The following is a 20,083-nucleotide window of genomic DNA, read 5'->3' on the forward strand; positions in this document are numbered from 1 at the left end:
TGGGAAATGTCTGTATTCCGGGTAACACAATGAACAGCCATGAAGTTAGACTTTAATCTTCCTCTGGCATCCTCCAACAGAATGTTTAATCAGAGCAGATATGAAACACGATTCGCTGAATGTCTGGAATAAGAATTAGAATCTCAGTCAGGTTGAATATCACTGGCATTTGAGTGAAATTTGTTAACTTAGCAACAGCAGATCAATGCAATACATGATAAATACAGAAAAAATATCAATTACAGTAAGTATATTAAATAGTTGAATTAAAAAAATAGTGCAAGAACAGAAATAATAAGAAGTGAGGTAGTGTTCATGGTAGTGATCGTAAAGATGGAGGAATAGCCATTTTCAGAAGAGAGAATTTAAACGTGAGACTGCTTATGATAGAAGATCAATCGAGTCTCAGTGATGACGTCTGTGTAAGAATTGAAAACTGTAAGTATAAATGACTAACTGGGTGTATGTCATAGATTGCTTAATGTTGTTAGTAATTTTAATAATAAACTCAATGAGCATATTAAAAAAAACAAGTTCTGAGGGTGATGTTACAGTTATGGGTGACTTTAATTTCCAAAATATTGAGTGGGAGAACCCAGTGATTAATGGATTACAGGAAAGTGAATTTATTGGGTTGTTCATTGTTATGCTTGACCCAGTATGTTAATGTACCAAAAGATGGGAGGCCTCTCTGGATATCAGTATCAGCATAGAATTTAGAGTATGAAAGTTGTGGAGCCTTTAGGAACAAGTAAACATAACATTTAGTCCCAGAGTTTTTTTTGGGTGGGTGGAGTATATCAATAAAAACAAAAGCATTAAGTCGAATTCCAGAAAGGCAAAGTCTCTACAAGTGCAGCAGAGCATTCAAAAACTAAACTGGATGATACTGCTTGACGCTGAGTCAGTTGAGGAACAATTGAGATGACTTCAAGAGGTAAAACATGCAGTGCAGGAAATGTTCATGCTCAAGGTCAAGAGAAGCAATGAAAAGAATGGATGAATAAAGATATACATAAAAATTAGGTTCTGCTTCAGCTGAAAAGGCTGGAAGTTAATAACTCTCCAGAGCCAGACAACATATATTCAAGGGTACTTAAAGAGGTGTTTGATTATATATACAAACCCCTAACATGTATTTTTCAAAAGTCATTGAAGACCGATGAAATTTCTAAGGGCTGGACATGGGCTAACTTTGTCCCAGTATATAAGAAGGGTGACCACACTGACCCTGATAACTGTACATCAATAAGATTAACATATATTGCTGGCAAGAAAATAATAAAGAATGAGATGGAAAAGCAGCTGAAAAGAACATGCATGCTGCTTAGAAAAGAAATAATGCTTTACTAATATTCTGGAATTCTCGGAAGAGGCAACTGAAATTTATGATAACAATAGAATGGTTGATATAATTTGCTTGGACTTTCTGATGGCTTTTGATAAATATTCCTTTCTTTTTCAATCTTTTTATTGAATTTTTCAAAAACAGATACAAAACGATCATAGCAGTACAAAGGGAGTGAGATTACATTGTTGGCAGTTAACACATGAGTAAAAATGATAGGTGACCCTAAATAATAGACCTCCACACGAGGTTAATATTCAAATTATAGGAGGTAGGGATTAAGTTTTGCAAATTGGTCAAAGCCAGAAAACGAGTTATGGTAAGAGGATAGCCTTCACATCTGGAACATTTAGAAGTGGGACTCCACAGGGATCGGTTTTGTGGCCTCGGCTGTTGTTAACTTGCATTAATGATTTTGACAAGAGCCTAACAAATATACTAGTAAAGTTTGCTGATGACACAAAATTAGGGTTGGTAACATGCTGGCAGCAGGATCAATACAGTTAGATCTAAAACAAATTCTGATGTGGGCAGATAAATGGCAGATGAAACTTAATGTAAATAAATGTAAAGAAATACAAGTAATAAGAAGAAATATTAGATACAAGTATACAATGCGGGTCTTCAGTTAGAAAGTACATTGTTTGAAAGGGATTGCAGCATCCTGGTTGACTCATAATCAATATCAAAATAATGCACAGAAGCGATTTGGATGACTAATAGAGTGTTGGGCTATATAATGTGCTCACTGGAGTACAATTCTAGAGACTTTCTGCTTAAGCAGTACAATGTGCTTATGAGGCCACACCTTGAAAATTGTGTAAAATTTTGGTCTTCATATTGTGAAGCCTAAGTAGATGTAGAATGACAGAAGACATGATAGAACTGCTCAAAATCATTAACGGTATAAGTTGATGCTAGATGATATTTCAAAACTAATCCTTCATCAAGGACACGGAGCCATGGTTGGAGATTAGTTAAGGGGAGATTTGAGATGAACGTCAGGAAGCATTTATTTACAGAGTGAGTTGAGAAACTACTGTATGTAATTGTGCAGTTGAGGGGAGTACATTAGAGACTTCCAAGTCTAAACGGAATAGCTATTTCAACACATTACGTGAACAGGAATTTGGCAAGATTTGTTAGACTGCATAGCCCGTTCTTGTCAAAATCTTTTTACTGTTCTAACATACAGAAATCAATGAGTGAAAAACATCAGAAATATGCTGAATTAAAAGAGGAAAATGAATGGCAATGGAACATGAATAATATTGTCCAAATAGTAATATATATATAACTGGCATTATCCCAAAATCACTACAAACTAACTTTAAACATTTAAGCCTACACAAATCTCCAGAAAGCCACTGGTAAACACCACTATAGGATCTGAAAATTCTGATAAATTGAGAAATGAGTATGGTTGCCTGTGCCAATATCCAAGTTTTACAAGCTTGAGCGGAAAAATAATAATAATAATATTGCTCATAAAGCTTAGCAGATCGCTATAGGAACCAAAGATTCCTATAACTTGAGAAATGAGTGTGTTTGCCTGTGTTTATACCCTAGGTTTTACAAGCTTGAGTGGAAAACAAAACAGTAAGGTTGGCAGATCAGTCAGCATTTCCACGGGTACTGCCTTACATGCTAAAACTTTACAGTGTCTTCTGGATTACTTCCAGACTCCTCGAATCTGCAATTTTTTTTTGGAAAGGGAAAATTGAGAAAACAAAATAGTTTAAAACCTCAGATCCATTTTTTTAATTTCAGTTAGAGACTACATTAAATTTGGCTCATGCTTATTATCAATAAAGTGTAATGCTCATCACAGTCTTAAAAAAGAAAGGAAGTATGGTTAAAGATTGACTTGGGAGGAAAGTTTCTAAATTTGCTTACAACATCTCATCTAATGGACAGAGCAAAGAAAATGCATTGGGAAAGTTAACTAACGAGCCTTGAGAATTTCCCCATGATTGTGATTATACACTCAGTGGCAGTGGAGAACTTTGTCTGATAGATTTACTAACTTAAAAAAGAGGGATCCGTTCGGGAGTGATAACTCAATCTGAGCTCTGTGGTCATAATTCCCTTTTATAATCTTATGCTTCCAATTGAAAATTGTTGTTTTGTATGATTCTAGACCCCTCCCTTCATGAAACATGACAGGATTTTCTTCAGCATCATGGATTCCCCTAACGGCACTCCATGTCTTCAATATCTCCGATTCTGCTTTGCTAACCATGTTCTTTCCAAATTATCCATCTGATTGTAAACATAACAATTTAATTTGCTGCCGCTGTTTTCCCTGACACTTGATCCATCACCTTTTCAGCAATGGAAACAATCCCCCTGCATTCATCTGGACTCCACCTGTTTACCCTTAGTCCATAAGATATAAGATCTGAATTAGGCCATTTTGCCCATTGGGCCTGCTTTGCCATTTTATTATGATTTACCTATTTTTTATGTCATCCTTAATCTCCTGCTTTCTCCTGGTATCCTTCCATTCCCTGACCAATCAAGGATCTTTCAAACCCTGCTTTAAATATACATAAAGACTTGGCCTGCACAGCTGCAGACAACTCTCTGGCTAAAGAAATTCCTCTTCATCTCTGTTTTAAAGGGACGCCCCTCTATGCCAAAGCATTGTCCTCTGGGCTTAAACCTCCCAATATAAGAAACATCCTCCCCACATACATTCTGTCAAGGTTTTTCATCATTCAATAGGCTTCAATGAGGTCATTGCTCATTCTTCTGAATTCTAGTGAATATAGCCCCAGAGCCATCAAACTCTCTTCATATGACAAGCCACTTAATCCTGGATTTTTTTCCTGAACTTTCCTTGAACCCTATTCCGTTTCAGCACATCCTTTTCTAAGGCGTCCTAAACAGCTTACAATACAGCGTGAGGCCTTCCCAGTGCTTCACAACGTACCTTGAAATGAATGGTAACATTTCATTTGCCCTCCTCCACCGTAGACTGAACCAGCAAACCATACACAATAACTCGACACCTTTCAATCCTATGCCACCTCTTTTTTAAAGATTTGTACAATTTTTGTGGAAGGCGGCTAGTGAGTCAGTGGGCCAGTGAAGGAGTAGAGATTTGAGGCTTTGACTTAAAAGATCCTGTAGTTTTGGCAGTTGGACTGTGCAATCAAGTCAATCAAGACTTCAATAGCTCAGAAGAAAGCAGCTGATTGGGCAATCGAGGTCAGGTGACCAAGCAGTTTGAAAAGCTCAAACAAATAAATAGAGGGGTAGCTCAAGTGGAGCAGCCTATGGAAAGCGGCCAGTGAGTGAGTGGGACAGTGAAGGAGTGGCGATTTGAGGCTTTGACTCGAGAGATTCTGGCAGTTTTGGCAGTTGGACTGTGCAATCAATCAAATAGCTCAGCAGAAAGCCGTTGATTAGACAATCAAGATTTGAATAGCTCAGACTCAGCAGAAAGCAGCTGATTGGGCAATTGAGGTCAAGTGACCAAGCAGTTTGAAAAGCTCAAACAAATAGATAGAGGGGTAGCTCAAGTGGAGCGGCCTGTGGAAAGCAGCCAGTGAAGGAGTAGAGATTTGAGGCTCTGACTCGAGAGGCTTCGACGAGAAGAGGCGTAGGACGAGTTTGTTCCCAGTTAGTCTTTACAATACCTCCTGAGACGGTGATGTGCCTCTCCTGTGAGATGTGGCACACTTGGGGGAAGTCCCCTCTCCCACAGAGTCACATCTGCCAGAAGTGCATGTAGCTGGGCGATCTGGAAGACCATGTGTGGAATCTGGAGCAGCAGCTGGTTGACTCATAAGGGAAAATGAGGCAGTCATAGATGAGAGCTACAGGGAGGTAGCCACACCTAGGCTGCAGGAAGCAGGCCACTGGGTGACAGTCAGAGGGGGGAAAGTGAAGGTGAGTAGACAGGTAGTGCAGACCATCCCTGTAGCCATTCCCCTGAATAATAAGTTTACCATCCTGGATGCTGTTGGCGAGGATGACCGACCAGGTGTGAGCCACGGTGGCAGGGCCTCTGGCACTGAGTCTGACCCTGTGGTGCAGAAAGATGGAATGGAAAAGAGGAAAGCTGTTGTCATTGGAGACTCCATAGTCAGGGGAGCAGACAGGAGATTTTGTGGATGTGAGAAGGACACCCGCATGATTTGTTGCCTCCTGGGTACCAGGGTTCGGGATGTCTCTGACCGGGTGCATGACATACTGGTATGAGAGGGAAAACAACCAGAAGTCATGGTACATGCTGGTACCAACGACATTGGCAGGAAGAGGGATGAGGTCCTGAAGTGTGAGTTTTGGGAACTAGGCAGAAGGCTGAAGAACAGGACTCAAGGGTGGCGTTCTCAGGATTGCTGCCAGTGCTGCGTGATAGTGATGGTAAGAATTGGAGGAGATGGCAGTTGAATGCGTGGCTGAGGAGTTGGTGCAAGGGGCAGGGTTTTAGATTTTTGGATCATTGGGATCTCTTCTGGGGAAGGTGGACCTGTGCAGATTGGATGGGTTGCACCTGAACTCAAGGGGGAGCAATATCCTTGCAGGTAGGTTTGCTAGCATGGTTTGGGAGGGTTTAAACTAATTTGCAAGGGGGATGGGACCCGGAGCGATAAAACAGTGAAAGAAGTGCATGGAGTAAAGCCAGATCTAACATTTTGAGAGGCTTTGAGGAAAGAGAAGCAGAATAAAGGGTGTAAAGGTAGTAAGGTAGAAGGGCTAAAGTGTGTGTACTTCAATGCAAGAAGCATCAGGACCAAAGGTGATGAACTGAGAGCTTGGATACATACATGGAATTATGATATAATGGCCATTACAGAGACTTGGCTGGCACCAGGGCAAGAATGGATTCTCAATATTCCTGGATTTCAGTGCTTTAAAAGGGATAGAGAGGGGGGAAAAGGGGAGGAGGGGTGGCATTACTGGTCAAGGATACTATTACAGCTACAGAAAGGGTGGGTAATGTAGCAGGATCCTCTTTTGAGTCAGAATGGGTAGGTCAGGAACAGGAAGGGAGCAGTTACTCTATTGGGAGTATTCTATAGGCCCCCTGGTAGCAGCAGAGATACCGAGGAATAGATTGGGAGGCAGATTTTGGAAAGGTGCAAAAATAACAGGGTGACTTTAACTTCCCTAATGTTGATTGGCACTTGATTAGTTCCAAAGGTTTAGATAGGGCAGAGTTTGTTAAATGTGTCCAGGATGGGTTCCTGTCACAGTATGTTGACAGGCCGACTAGGGGGAATGCCATACTAGATCTAGTATTAGGTAACGAACCGGGTCAGGTCACAGATGTGTCAGTGGGTGAGCATCTGGGGGACAGTGATCACCGCTCCCTGGCCTTTAGTATTATCATGGAAAAGGATAGAATCAGAGAGGACAGGAAAATTTTTAATTGGAGAAGGGCAAATTATGAGGCTATAAGGCTAGAACTTGTGGGTGTGAATTGGGATGATGTTTTTGCAGGGAAATGAACTATGGACATGTGGTCAATGTTTAAGGATCTCTTGCAGGATGTTAGGGATAAATTTGTCCCAGTGAGGAAGATAAAGAGCAATAGGGTGAAGGAACCATGGGTGACAAGTGAGATGGAAAATCTAGTCAGGTGGAAGAAAGCAGCATACATGAGGTTTAGGAAGCAAGGATCAGATGGGTCTATTGAGGAATATAGGGTAGCAAGAAAAGAGCTTAAAGGGCTGAGAAGAGCAAGAAGGGGGCATGAGAAGGCCTTGGCGAGTAGGGTAAAGGAAAACCCCGAGGCATTCTTCAATTATGTGAAGAACAAAAGGATGACAGGAGTAAATTAGGACCGATTAGAGATAAAAGTGGGAAGATGTGCCTGGAGGCTGTGGAAGTGAGCGAGGTCCTCAATGAATACTTCTCTTCAGTATTCAACAATCAGAGGGAACTTGATGACGGAGAGGACAATATAAGTGAGGTTGATGTTCTGGAGCATGTTGATATTAAGGGAGAGGAGGTGTTGGAGTTGCTAAAATACATTAGGACAGATAAATCCCCAGGGCCTGATGGAATATTCCCCAGGCTGCTCCACGAGGTGAAAAAAGAGATTGCTGAGCCTCTGGCTAGGATCTTTATGTCCTCGTTGTCCACGGTAATGGTACCGGAGGATTGGAGGGAGGCCAATGTTGTCCCCTTGTTCACAAAAGGTAGTAGGGATAGTCCAGGTAATTATATACCAGTGAGCCTTACGTCTGTGGTGGGAAAACTGTTGGAAAAGATTCTTAGAGATAGGATCTATGGGCATTTAGAGAATCATGATCTGATCAGGGACAGTCAGCATGGCTTTGTGAAGGGCAGATTGTGTCTAACAATCCTGATAGAGTTCTTTGCGGAGGTGACCAGGCATATAGATGAGGGTAGTACAGTGGATGTGATCTACATGGATTTTAGTAAGGCATTTGAAAAGGTTCCACACGGTAGGCTTATTCAGAAAGTCAGAAGGCATGGTATCCAGGGAAGTTTGGCCAGGTGGATTCAGAATTGGCTTACCTGCAGAAGGCAGAGGGTCGTGGTGGAGAGAGTACATTCAGATTGGAGGGTAGTGACTAGTGGTGTCCCACAAGGATCTGTTCTGGGACGTCTACTTTTTGTGATTTTTATTAACGACCTGGATGTGGGGGTAGAAGGGTGGGTTGGCAAGATTGCAGATGACTCAAAGGTTGGTGGTGTTGTAGATAGTGTAGAGGATTGTCGAAGATTGCAGAGAGACATTGATAGGATGCAGAAGTGGGCTGAGAATTGGCAGATGGAGTTCAACTTGGCAGATGGCAGGTGGAGAAGTGTGAAAGGACAAACTCCAAGGCAGAGTACAAAGTAAATGGCAGGATACTTGGTAGTGTGGAGGAGCAGAGGGATCTGGGGGTACATGTCCACAGATCCCTGAAAGTTGCCTCACAGGTAGATAGGGTAGTTAAGAAAGCTTATGGGGGTGTTAGCTTTCATAAGTCAAGGGGTAGAGTTTAAGAGACGTGAAGTAACGATGCAGCTCTCTAATACTCTGGCCAGGCCACACTTGGGAGTACTGCGTCCAGTTCTGGTCGCCTCACTAAAGGAACGATGTGGAAGCACTGGAAAGGGTACAGAAGAGATTTACCAGAAGGCTGCCTGGTTTAGAGAGTATGCATTATGATCAGAGATTAAGAGAGCTAGGGCTTTACTCTTTGGAGAGAAGGAGGATAACAGGAGACATGATAGAGGTGTACAAAATATTAAGAGGAATAGACAGAGTGGACAGCCAGCGCCTCTTCCCCAGGGCACCACTACTCAGTACACGAGGACATGGCTTTAAGGTAAGGGGAAGGAAGTTCAAGGGGGATATTAGAGGAAGGTTTTTCACTCAGAGTTGTTGGTGCATGGAATGCACTGCCTGAGTCAGTGACGGGGGCATATACACTAGTGAAGTTTAAGAGACTACTAGACAGGTATATGGAGGAATTTAAGGTGGGGGCTTATATGGGAGGCAGGATTTGAGGGTCGGCACAACATTGTGGGCCGAAGGGCCTGTAATGTGCTGTAATATTCTATGTTCTATATTTTATCATCAGAGTGCCGCCCCTGTCCGTTCTGTACAACATGTATCCTTGGACATTAAGCTCTACTCTCAGCTATAATCTTCTTTCAATCACGATGCAGTGATGCCTGTAGTATCATATATGCTGACAGCAACTGTGCAACAAATTAATCTACTGTATTCCTTATACTGCACACATTCAACTATAACACCTTCAGCCCTGTAATCATCCATTTCCATGTTGCCCACTTTTTACATTGCAACTCATGTTGTTGACTGCAATTTTGCCTCATCAACACCTTTTCCTCACTGCACTTTGCCTCTGTTTGTAAATGAGCTCCCTTTATCTTCAGCACTATTGTCCGCCTTTCCTACGATACTTCTTACATTGAAATATACGCAGCTCAGGACACTAGTCACCACGTTCAACCTTTTGATTCCTAACTTTGTCTGAGGTCTTACCAACATCTAACTCCACAACCACTCTACTAAATATGTAGCACTCTAGTTCCCATCCCCTTGCAACTTTAGTTTAAACCCCACTGTCCAGTATTAACAAACTTTCTCGCTGGGATATTTAGTCCCCTTCCAGTTCAGTTGCAAACCAAACCGTCTGTATAGGTCTCACCATCCCTGGAAGAGAGCCCAATGATCCAAAAATCTTATGCCCTCCCCCCTACACCAACTTTGTAGCCACGTATTAACTTACATTTGTAAAGGGGATTTCTTCTTTTTCTTTGTTACTGTGTATGTAATCAAAATGGCTTCTTTGTTTTGTTAAAAGTAGGAATGCTTCTTTGTTGCGAGAGAGTGCTGGAAGCTTGTTTGGGTTAAAATTTACTGATAACGAGAATTGTATTCCTTTGTAAACCAATTGGGATTAAGGTTGTTCTTTCTTCTGAGTCTGTAAACTATTGTTGGGCTTTTTGGGAGATCGGCGCGAGGGGTTGAGAGAGAGAGAGGACGCGATGCTGTAAGCTGGGCGAGGAACGGACCCCAAGCGGGGGTCCAAGGCCAGGAGGTACTCCGAGGAGAGGAGATAAAGCTAGATGTGCTTGGTTGACCACTTCGGGTGGTCCTAAGCTGCGAGTCGAGGAGTTCGGAGGGGATCGAATGGTGGCCAGAAGACTTCAGTAATTGAGCTCCAACGGTTGTGCACGGTGGTTTGGACTTTGATAAGTTTGGCGCCTTTTCTTTATTGTTTTTCCTTCATATATACTGTATCGTTATTAATCACTTAGTTATAGTAACTTTTATAAATTGTACTCATTTAATCGCATATGGTGTACTGTCTGTTTTTGGGCGAGGCGGGGACATCACACAGCATCCACACCAGCTGATTACCCAGTTTGGCGGGGCCGAAGGCTGCTCCCCCTAGACGAGAATGAGCTGAGCGAGCCTGAGGCGACCCAGGGGGTTACACATTCTTCCTAGTTCTGGCCTCACTAGCAGGTGGCATGGTACCAATCCTGAGATCACAACCCTGGAGGCCCTGACCTTAACTTAGCACCTAACACACTGACCATGCTATGCAGAACTTTGTTACTCTCCTGCCCATGTTATTGGTACCTGCGACTTCTGGCTGTCTACCCTCCCATTTAAGAAAAAGCTGAGGATTCGATCCCAGATACCCCAGACACTGACACCCAGGATGTCACATACCATCCGGGAATCTCGTTCTCGGCCACAGAACCTCCTGTCCGCTCTCTTAAATAACAAATCCCACCTGAACACCGAGTTCCAAGACTCCCCCATTTCCCTTCTGAGTCGCAGAGCCAGAGACGACCACGATGACTTTCCTCTGTTTTGTCATCCCCCACCGACCAACAGTCTCCAAAGTGATATACATGTTGTTATACGTGTTGTTGAGGTGGCTAGCCACGAGGGGTACTCTGCAATGGCCCTTTAACCACTATTCCACTTTCTCACTGTCACCCAGTCTCCTCTGCCTTGAACCTTGGGTGTAACTACCTCTATATACGTCTGTCCTTTTTATCACCCCTTCAGCCTTCTGACCAGAGTTCATCCAGTTCAAGCTCGAATTCTTTCACATTATTGTTAGAAGCTGCAGCTGGATTCCCTTCTCGCAATTGTAGCTGTCAGGGACAATGGAGGTTTCCCTGCCTTCCCACATCCTGTAAGAGGTGCATTCTACTATCCTACCTGGCATCTCTACTGTCCTAGTTGAGAAGAAAACAATAAAAAGTACTTAACCTTGAGCTTCTCATTCCTTTGCTTTCTCTGACTGAAGCCTCTCTTTGCTACAGCCTCAAAGAGCTAAAGATCAAGATTAGCACTCTGATTCTGTCCATTCAGATGATGGCTGCTGTAATGATTGTCGCTGCACTTGCCCCTGCCTTCTTTTAATTTGTTCTTGCTAATCAATCCCAAACCCCAATTGGTCACTGGTCAGAGCTCGTGTTTCCTTTCACAACTCTTATGTTCAGAGCAGAACAATTCTTGTTCAAGCTCATAACTAAATTACGTCAACAAAAGGAATTAGAAACAATAGAGGAATGATGTAGGCAATAACACTGAGAATTGAAGAATATGCCTTGAAATCAAAAGTCTCACATAATGGCAGCTGTCCAAAGGCAATAGGACAAAGGAGAGAATGAAATATGTAAACAGAATGAGTGAGACTAAGAGAATAAAGAGACAGGGAGAGAGGGTTGAGAGAAACAAAGAGAAGAGTACAATAGGGCAGAAGGTAGAGATTATTGGAGGCAGCAAGCTCTTGATCTACCATTGATTACGGATCTACCTAACTAGAAGCTGATAGCCTACTTATCCACTTATCATGGACCTAGACAGAGTTGCACTGTGTAGAGTTGCTGCCATTGGATAATTGGCCAATGACCTCAGACGTGGGAAATGCTGGAGTGCAACAGACTTCAAGAATAGATACAAACAGCAAAGAAACAGTACTTTGCACCCAATCTGCCCATGCTGACCAAGATAGTCTATGTTAGTCCAAGTTACCCTCCCTTGGTCCAAAATCTTCTATCTAATTCTGCCCAATGGCCTTTTAAAAGTTGTTAATGTACCTGCCTCAACCACTTTCTCTGGCAGCTGATTCCACACATATATTTCCCTTATCTGGCTCCACACCATCTTCCACACTTACCTGATTCCAGAATCTTCCACCCTGCCTTGTGTAGCTGGATCCTGGACTTCCTGTCAGATCACTGGTAGGTTGTAAGAGTGGGCTCCCTCACCTCTAACCCTCTGACTCTCAGTACAGGAGCCCCTCAGGGCTGCGTACTGAGTCCCCTCCTTTACTCCCTATATAATCGTGACTGTATCACCAACCACAGCTCCAATCTGCTAATTAAATTTGCTGATGATACTACATTGATTGGACTTATCTCAAACAATAACGAGGTGACCTAAAGGAAAGAAGTTATCTCTCTGACAGAATTGTGTCAAGAATACAACCTGTCCCTCAATGGTGCAAAACAAAGGAGCTGGTTGTGAATTACAGGAGGAATGGAGTCAGGTTAACTCCCATTGACATCAATGGATCTGGGGTTGAGAGGGTAAACAGCTTTAAGTTCCTTGGCATCCACATCACCGAGGACTTTATGTGGTCTCTACACACCAGCTGTGTGGTGAAAAAGTCACAACAGCGCCTCTTTCACCTCAGATGGTTGTGGAAGTTTGTTATGGGCCCCCAAATCCTAAGAACTTTCTATAGGGGCGCAACTGAAAGCATTCTGACTGGCTGCATCACTGCCTGGTATGAGAATTAAATATCCCTTAATCACAGGACTCTGCAGAGAATGGTATGGACAACCCAGAGCATCTGTAGTTGTGAACTTCCCATGATTCAGGACATTTACAACGACAGGTGTGTGAAAAAGGGCCCATAGGATCATTGGGGATGCAAGCCATCCAAACCACAATCTCTTCCAGCTGCTGCAATCCGAGAAGCAGTACCGCAGCATAAAAGCCAGGACCAACAGGCTCCAGGACAGCTTCTTCCACCAGGCCACCAGAGTGGTGAACTCACGCTGATTTGAGTGTACTCTATATTACATTCACTGATCTATTTATTATAGAATACTACGATTGCACATTTAGATGGAGACATACCACAAAGCTTTTTACTGCTCATGTACGTGAAGGATGTATGAAATAAAGCCAATTCAATTCATATTCCTTTGTTGTTGAAGTTTAGCTTCTTACTCCACAATGAAACTCACCTGGTTCCATCTGCCCATTGTTTCCCCCTCACCCGATTCCAGTTATAGTCTGTTAACTCTACTTTCGTCGTTCCCTGTCATCTCCTGCTAGACGTTGCTTCATCAGTCACAAAGCATGGTCTCAACAGTAATCGTCAATCATTTATTTCTATCCACACCACCACCACCACCAGCGCCTTTACTTCCTGAGAAAGCTGAAGAAATTTGGCCTGTCCCCTAAAACCCTAATTTTTATAGATGCACTGTAGAAAGCATTCTTCTAGAGTGCATCACAGTCTGGTATGGGGGTTGTCCTGTCCAAGACCGGAAGAAGCTGCAGAAGATCGTGAACATAGCCCAGCACATCACACAAACTGATCTTCCATCCTTGGACTCACTTTACACCCCATGCTGTTGGAGCAAGGCTGCCAGGATAATCAAGGACACGACCCACCAAGCCAACACACTTTTTGTCTCTCTTCCCTCCGGGAGAAGGCTCAGGAGCTTGAAGATTCATATGGCCAGATTTGGGAACAGCTTCTTTCCAACTGTGATAAGACTGCTGTACGGATCCTGACTTGGATCTGGGCCGTACCTTTCAAATATCCGGACCTGACTTGCACTACCTTACTTTCCCTTTTCTATTTTCTGATTATGATTTATAATTTAAAATTTTTATTATATTTACTTCAATTTGCACTCCAGGGAGCACGAAGCACAGTATCAAATATCGCTGTGATGATTGTATGCTATAGTATCAATCGTTTGGTGACAATAAAGTAAAGATACTACCCAATGCACAGAGTTCCTTCAGCAGTTGGCTTTTCCTTATTTCTTGTGATAGGAAGCAAAAATGTACAGATTCCAAGTGAAGTGTAGGGGACTCTTGGTCAAGGAATGCACAGAGGCTTTGTTACCTTGAGCAAGTGAAGGACAATGTATTGCTTTGAGTCTGGTGACAACAATCTGTTAATGAGTATTTATTTCATTTGTTGATACTATGAACAGCCAATAATCAAGGAAGTGGTCACTATCCCAGAGAATTTCTCCTTTCATGGCCTGTGAAGAATGGCCGAACGCTGACTACACTGCACATTGTTTGCATCCTGATATGCTTGTTTTGTGTGAGATTGTAGTGGCTGAGGTTTGAAACAGCTGAAATTCATTGGTTTAGAATTATGTTACAAGCCTTACTCAGTTCATAAAATTGACAATGCTAGGTATGGCGGGTAAGGGAGCATCGGTTGAGATGGTGAAGAAAGTGTGATAATTGTATCGGAATCAGAATCAGGTTTAGTATCACTGGCATATGTTGTGAAATTTGTTATGTTGCGACGGTAATACATAACTTAAAACAAACAAACTAAATTCACAGAGAGTAAAACATAGTGAAGCAACACACGCAAAATGCTGGTGGAACACAGCAGGCCAGGCAGCATCTATAGGGAGAAACACTGTCGACGTTTCAGGCCAAGACCCTTCGTCTTGATCTTAGTCATTCCACCCTGAGATAAAGGCTCTATTGACTCGATCTATCCCTCTTATATCTTGTACACCTCTATCAAGTCACCTCTTATCCTCCTTCGCTGCAAAAAGCAAAACCCTAGCTCATATCATGTCATCCTTCTAAACCCTTTGCTCCACTTGTCTCCCCAGTGGATTTATCCAGTTTATGAGTTTCCGGTGTCAAAAACTTCTGTCTTTTAACGTGGACATATTTCACAATATCGATGATCTTTCAATAGACAATAGGTGCAGGAGTAGGCCATTCATCCCTTCTGGGCAGCACCTCCATTCACTGTGATCATGGCTGATCATACACAATCAGTACCCTGTTCCTGCCCTCTCCCCATATCCCTTGACCCCACTATCTATAAGAGCTCTATCTAACTCTCTCTTGAATGCATCCAGAGACTTGGCCTCCACTGCCTTCTGGGGCAGAGCATTCCACATATCCACCACTCTCGTGGTTAAAAATTTTTTCCGCATCTCAGTTCTAAATGGCCTACCCCTTATTCTTAAACTGTGGCCTCTAGTTCTGGACTCACCCATCAGTGGGAACATGCTTCCTACCTCCAGCGTGTCCAATCCCTTAATAATCTTATATGTCTCAATCAGATACCCTCTCATCCTTCTAAATTCCAGTGTATACAAGCCCAGTCGCTCCAATCTTTCAACATATGACAGTCCCGCCATTCCGGGAATTAACCTTGTGAACCTACGCTGCACTTCCTCAATAGCAAGAATGTCCTTCCTCAAATTTGGAGACCAAAACTGCACACAATACTTTCATTTGGTTTCCCTAACCGACTGCCTTCTCCACAGGAACTGAAGATGGTAGATATTAACTTGTGTCCCAGATCATTCTCCGTGGATTGCTACGTTTATTGACAGGGGACTACACCTTCCAGAGATACCAGAGTCTGCAGATGTTGGCATTTGGTGCAATAAACTATCTGTTTGAGGAACTCATTGGGACCAGCAATATTTAGGGTTGTGACAGATGGGGAAGAGATTGTCACTGTTTGGTGCCCTTTATTCTATACCAAATGAATTAGGAATCTCCTTTACCTTCAGGGATACCTTATCACATCTTTTTTCCACATCTGGTTCCTTCTTAAGGCTACCCCAGCGCCCCTTTTATTCTTCTAAGATTCTAACACTTTACAGTGTTTTTGCCTCTTTACTCTGTGTACATGTCAGCTTTTCCAGTCAAACACCTCCGTTCCAAAGGGGAATAATCCCAGTTTATCCATACTCTCACCATACAGAGTCTCTCCACTCCAGAAAACATTCTGGTGAATCCCTTCTGCACCCTGCCCAGTAAAAGCACATTATTACTATTGCGCCAACCCTAAACTACGGCCAATATCCCAACTCCGGTATAATCACTGCACACATTTCAATCTGCTGAACTACATGTATCAACTGTGCCCCTGAAAATGGATATCTGAAGTGACGCATTCCACGTTTTAAGTTTCTGTTACTTGTTCAGACAATTTCTGCTTTTGATTCACATTTCCAGCATTTGCTGTGACTTGATTTTCAGCAGATTTTAGCATGATTTTTTTTTTGTCATGAATTTGAATGCAGCTGCATGAAGCAGGGAAGTGTTACGTATAGAAGGCTAAGAAGGTATTGGTGGTGCGACATTCAGGGTGGTACACAGAAGCAATCAACTATTTCCTTGTACAAAGAAGTTCAGAGAATGAGCCCTGTACAACAGTAACTGTGCACACAGCATTACAAACAATTGAAGTCATATTTTATTGCATCAGGACTATAAGAAAAAGGAATAGATTCGGGCCATTCAGCCAATCAAATCTTCTCCACCATTCCATTGTTGCTGAGTTTTTATCATTCTCAAACCCATTCACCTGCCTTCTCCCTGATTAGACCATAAAGCTTACCAGTAGAATTAGGCCATTCAGCCCATCAACTCTGCAAAACCAACAGTGTTCACTAGCCAAGGAAGGGTCAGCTAAGTAGCAAAAACAAAAATAAGCTGCTGGAGGAACTCAGCGGCGCAGGCAGCATCACTGGAGGCAAAGGAGTAATTGCTGTTTTTTGATCAGACCATGCCTCAGGGCTTACAAGTTAGCAGAATGACAGTTGTGGAAAAGAGCAGAGAGGGAAGGGTGAGGCAGGAGCTGCAAAACGACATGTGAATCCATGTGAGAAAGGTCTAATAAGTCAAATGATCCCAGTGCATGAGCCAGGACTAAGTTGGTTTGTTAGAGGCAAAATTCTAGTCCAAGAAATATTTAGCCTGGCAAAGCATTGCATTTTAGTCAGATTAAGCAAGGTTCAGATCAACAATCTAATGAACCCTGCAATACACTATGCTTTTCTTCAAATTAAACTGGTAAACTCTTACTTCTGCTCACACCAGAGTGATAAGTTTGTCTGGCTCAATCTTTGTATAGGTGGTTAGTAATTAATATTGCATGTCTATTATATTAATAAACATCCCACTCAAAACCTGCATGGGTATTGGTATTCCACACATTCTGGGCTATCATTCCGAGTGATGTTGGTGTACAGACCATTAACAATTTCACTGTCAGTATTTCTCAGACACAAACACGAGTGGGGACCTCGGATACCAGATTTAAGAGAAGGCGGAAAGAAATAAGGATTAGAAAAGTTGTGAATTGGATTCAGAGCTTGGCGTTGGGTGGCGGATATTTGTTGGAGGCAGGTTGGAGAGATGAAGCAAGCGAACAGAGATCAGTGAAGGCTCATGTTGCTGTAAATGCAGTGGACATAAGACGATGGTGGGACTAATTACTGTGCTGATCACATTTGGATCGATACATTGTCACAGAAAGTAAATGATGTGACTCTGGATGCACACTTAAGGGGAATACTTATTGGTGATGTTTCCATTTAATGGTGTGAAGCCCAACACTAGACTTAACTACAAGGCACGATGATGGTAAAATCATGTTCTGGACAATGTCATCACAAAGGCTTCCATTTATAATGTTTGATCATCAAATTAATTTACTTCCTTGAACATGTTATTTGCATTGTTAATAAATAAATGACCCCATGGTTTAGCTGGTTCAGACATGAGGGGTCTGTACTTGTGTAACTATGTCACTGGTTGAAGTACCACTTAGCCTATCAAACTCTAGGGTACAGGAGTGGTGGGGATGGGTTTGTCACTTTAGAACTGTACAGTACCCGTAGGGATAGGTCTGTCACTGTACAACACTGGGTACAGTACTGGTGGAGACGGGGCTGTCACACTACAGCATTGATGAACAGAACTGCTGGGGACAGGTCTGTCACTTTATTACACTGGGGTACAGTACTGGGAGGAACAAGTAGGTTACCGTATGACACTGGGGTACAGGTTCTATGGTGTTTCGTTGTTTTGTGGCTGCCTGCTAAAAGACAATCTCGATGTCGTATACTGTGTACCTACTTTGAAATTATATGGTACAGTACCAGTACCAGTGGGGAAGCATATACCACTGGAGTGCAGTACAGATGTGGACCAGCCTTTCACTAAGGCTGCAGTACAGTGTCTGTACTCTGCACGTGTCTATCCTGTAGCCGGATAAGTCCAGGGCACCAGGCATCTGAGTCCCAAATGAGTCAATAAAGGATCTAATTAGCCTAGCACAGATACAAAGTTCAAAATGCATATAATTTCAAAGTAGGTACACAGTATACGACATCGAGATTGTCTTTTAGCAGGCAGCCACAAAACAACGAAACACCATAGAACCTGTTTAAAGTAAAACCCCACACAGCAAGACAATCAGACATTTGAAAAAAGAACAAAATAGTGCAAACAGTAAAAAGCAAACAAATAACACGTAGAAAATTAAACATCAAACCATGGAGTCCTCAGAAGTGAACCCACAGCCACAAGCCCGCACAGGCAAGTAACGGTCACAGTCACGTCACTAAGTCAGTCAGTTCAGTGCCGTGTTGATGGCTGCAGGTCACAGCCACAGATCTAGTTCCGTGCTGAAGTGGTTTGATCAAATCACACAAATAATAAACTACTGAGACAATATGCTTGGAGTCTCACACTGTGAGAAAAACTGAGTTTAATCATGGTTCTGCGCATCAGAAAATCTGCATGCCTCCTCCGCGCTGTTGATTTTTGAACAAACCATATGGTGAACCTCAGGAAGATCTGTTCAGATCTCAGCATGAGTTTAATAATTGGCAGAGACAATTTCATAAAGGATGTTAACCCGAGCACGATTTGCAAACCATCACTTATACATGAATCTGTTTGTGAACTGATTTGTTCATAAATTGTAGGTCCTTTGAAGGTAAAATATTAATTATTTCTTAAACTGTGTTCCACAACAGAGGAATCAGAATTAATGAGACAAGTAAATGCTTACCATATAGCCTGAATCGTACTGATCCTCAACTTTCAGCAAAGAAACACAGTATTATAGTTAGTATCATGTTCCTGAATATGGCATAACAGTGGTGTAGTTGCAGTTACAGTTCCAGAGATCCAGAGGTCGGGATTGAAATGGAACACCTCTGGATCTGGAAGGTATCAGAGATGCTTGGGTGGGGAATTCTCATGTTCTACCTGTAACTATGTGGCATTTTCCACACTGCTCCATTTTTCTGTCGCATCAGGTTCCCTCCCACAGTTTGCTGGTATTGATAGGCTTTTTATAAATTATGGCTTAAGTTGAGCAAAAGGCAAATTGGGGTGATTGGTTTGGGAAAATGAAGGAAGAAAATAATAATAGGGAAATTAGTGGGTCTCTTGGCTTTGCTTTATGAAAGTACAGTAAATATACACACAGACATCATAGTGCTGAAGGCATTTGGCATGCTTTCCTTTATTGGGCTGTGCACAGAATACAAGAATTGGTTGGTCATGTTACAGTTTTACAAATGGTTAGTTAGATCACACTTGGAGTATTATGTACCTTCTGGATCCCCAGCTGCAGGAGAACATTATTACAATAAAACAGAAGCAGAGAGAGTTATGAGGATGCTATGGGTACCAAAGGCCTAAAATATGTCTGGAGAAGAGAGTGTATAGATAAAAAGGGATACATTAGGTGGATCCATATCTGGGTAAATAAATGTTGACATGCAGTACATCACAGAAACCAGCCTCCACTGTACTTACTCTGCCTACACTTCCCACTGCCTTGGGAAGGCTGCCAACACAATCAAGGAGCCTTTCAACAATCAATGATTCAGAAACAAATTCTTCCCCTCTGCCATAAGATTTCTGAATGGTCCATGAACCCATGAACACTATCTTCCTTATCTTAACTATTTATTTTTGCATCTTAAGAGTAATTTTGTCCTTGTACTCAGCTGCAAAACAACGAACATCAGTCCCTCTAAGTCAGCGATGATAAATATGATTCTGATACTAATATTTGCCACCAGTACATTGGTTTTCATCAGTTAGTTCTATCTGGCAACATTATCAACTAGACAATCACTATCAGCACAGGTGCACTGCAAAGCTATGTACTTAACCCCCTGTTCTATTCACTATATGCATGACTGTGAAGCTAAACT

Source organism: Hemitrygon akajei, chromosome 1 (genome assembly GCF_048418815.1).
Source record: "Hemitrygon akajei chromosome 1, sHemAka1.3, whole genome shotgun sequence".
NCBI lineage: Eukaryota > Metazoa > Chordata > Chondrichthyes > Myliobatiformes > Dasyatidae > Hemitrygon > Hemitrygon akajei.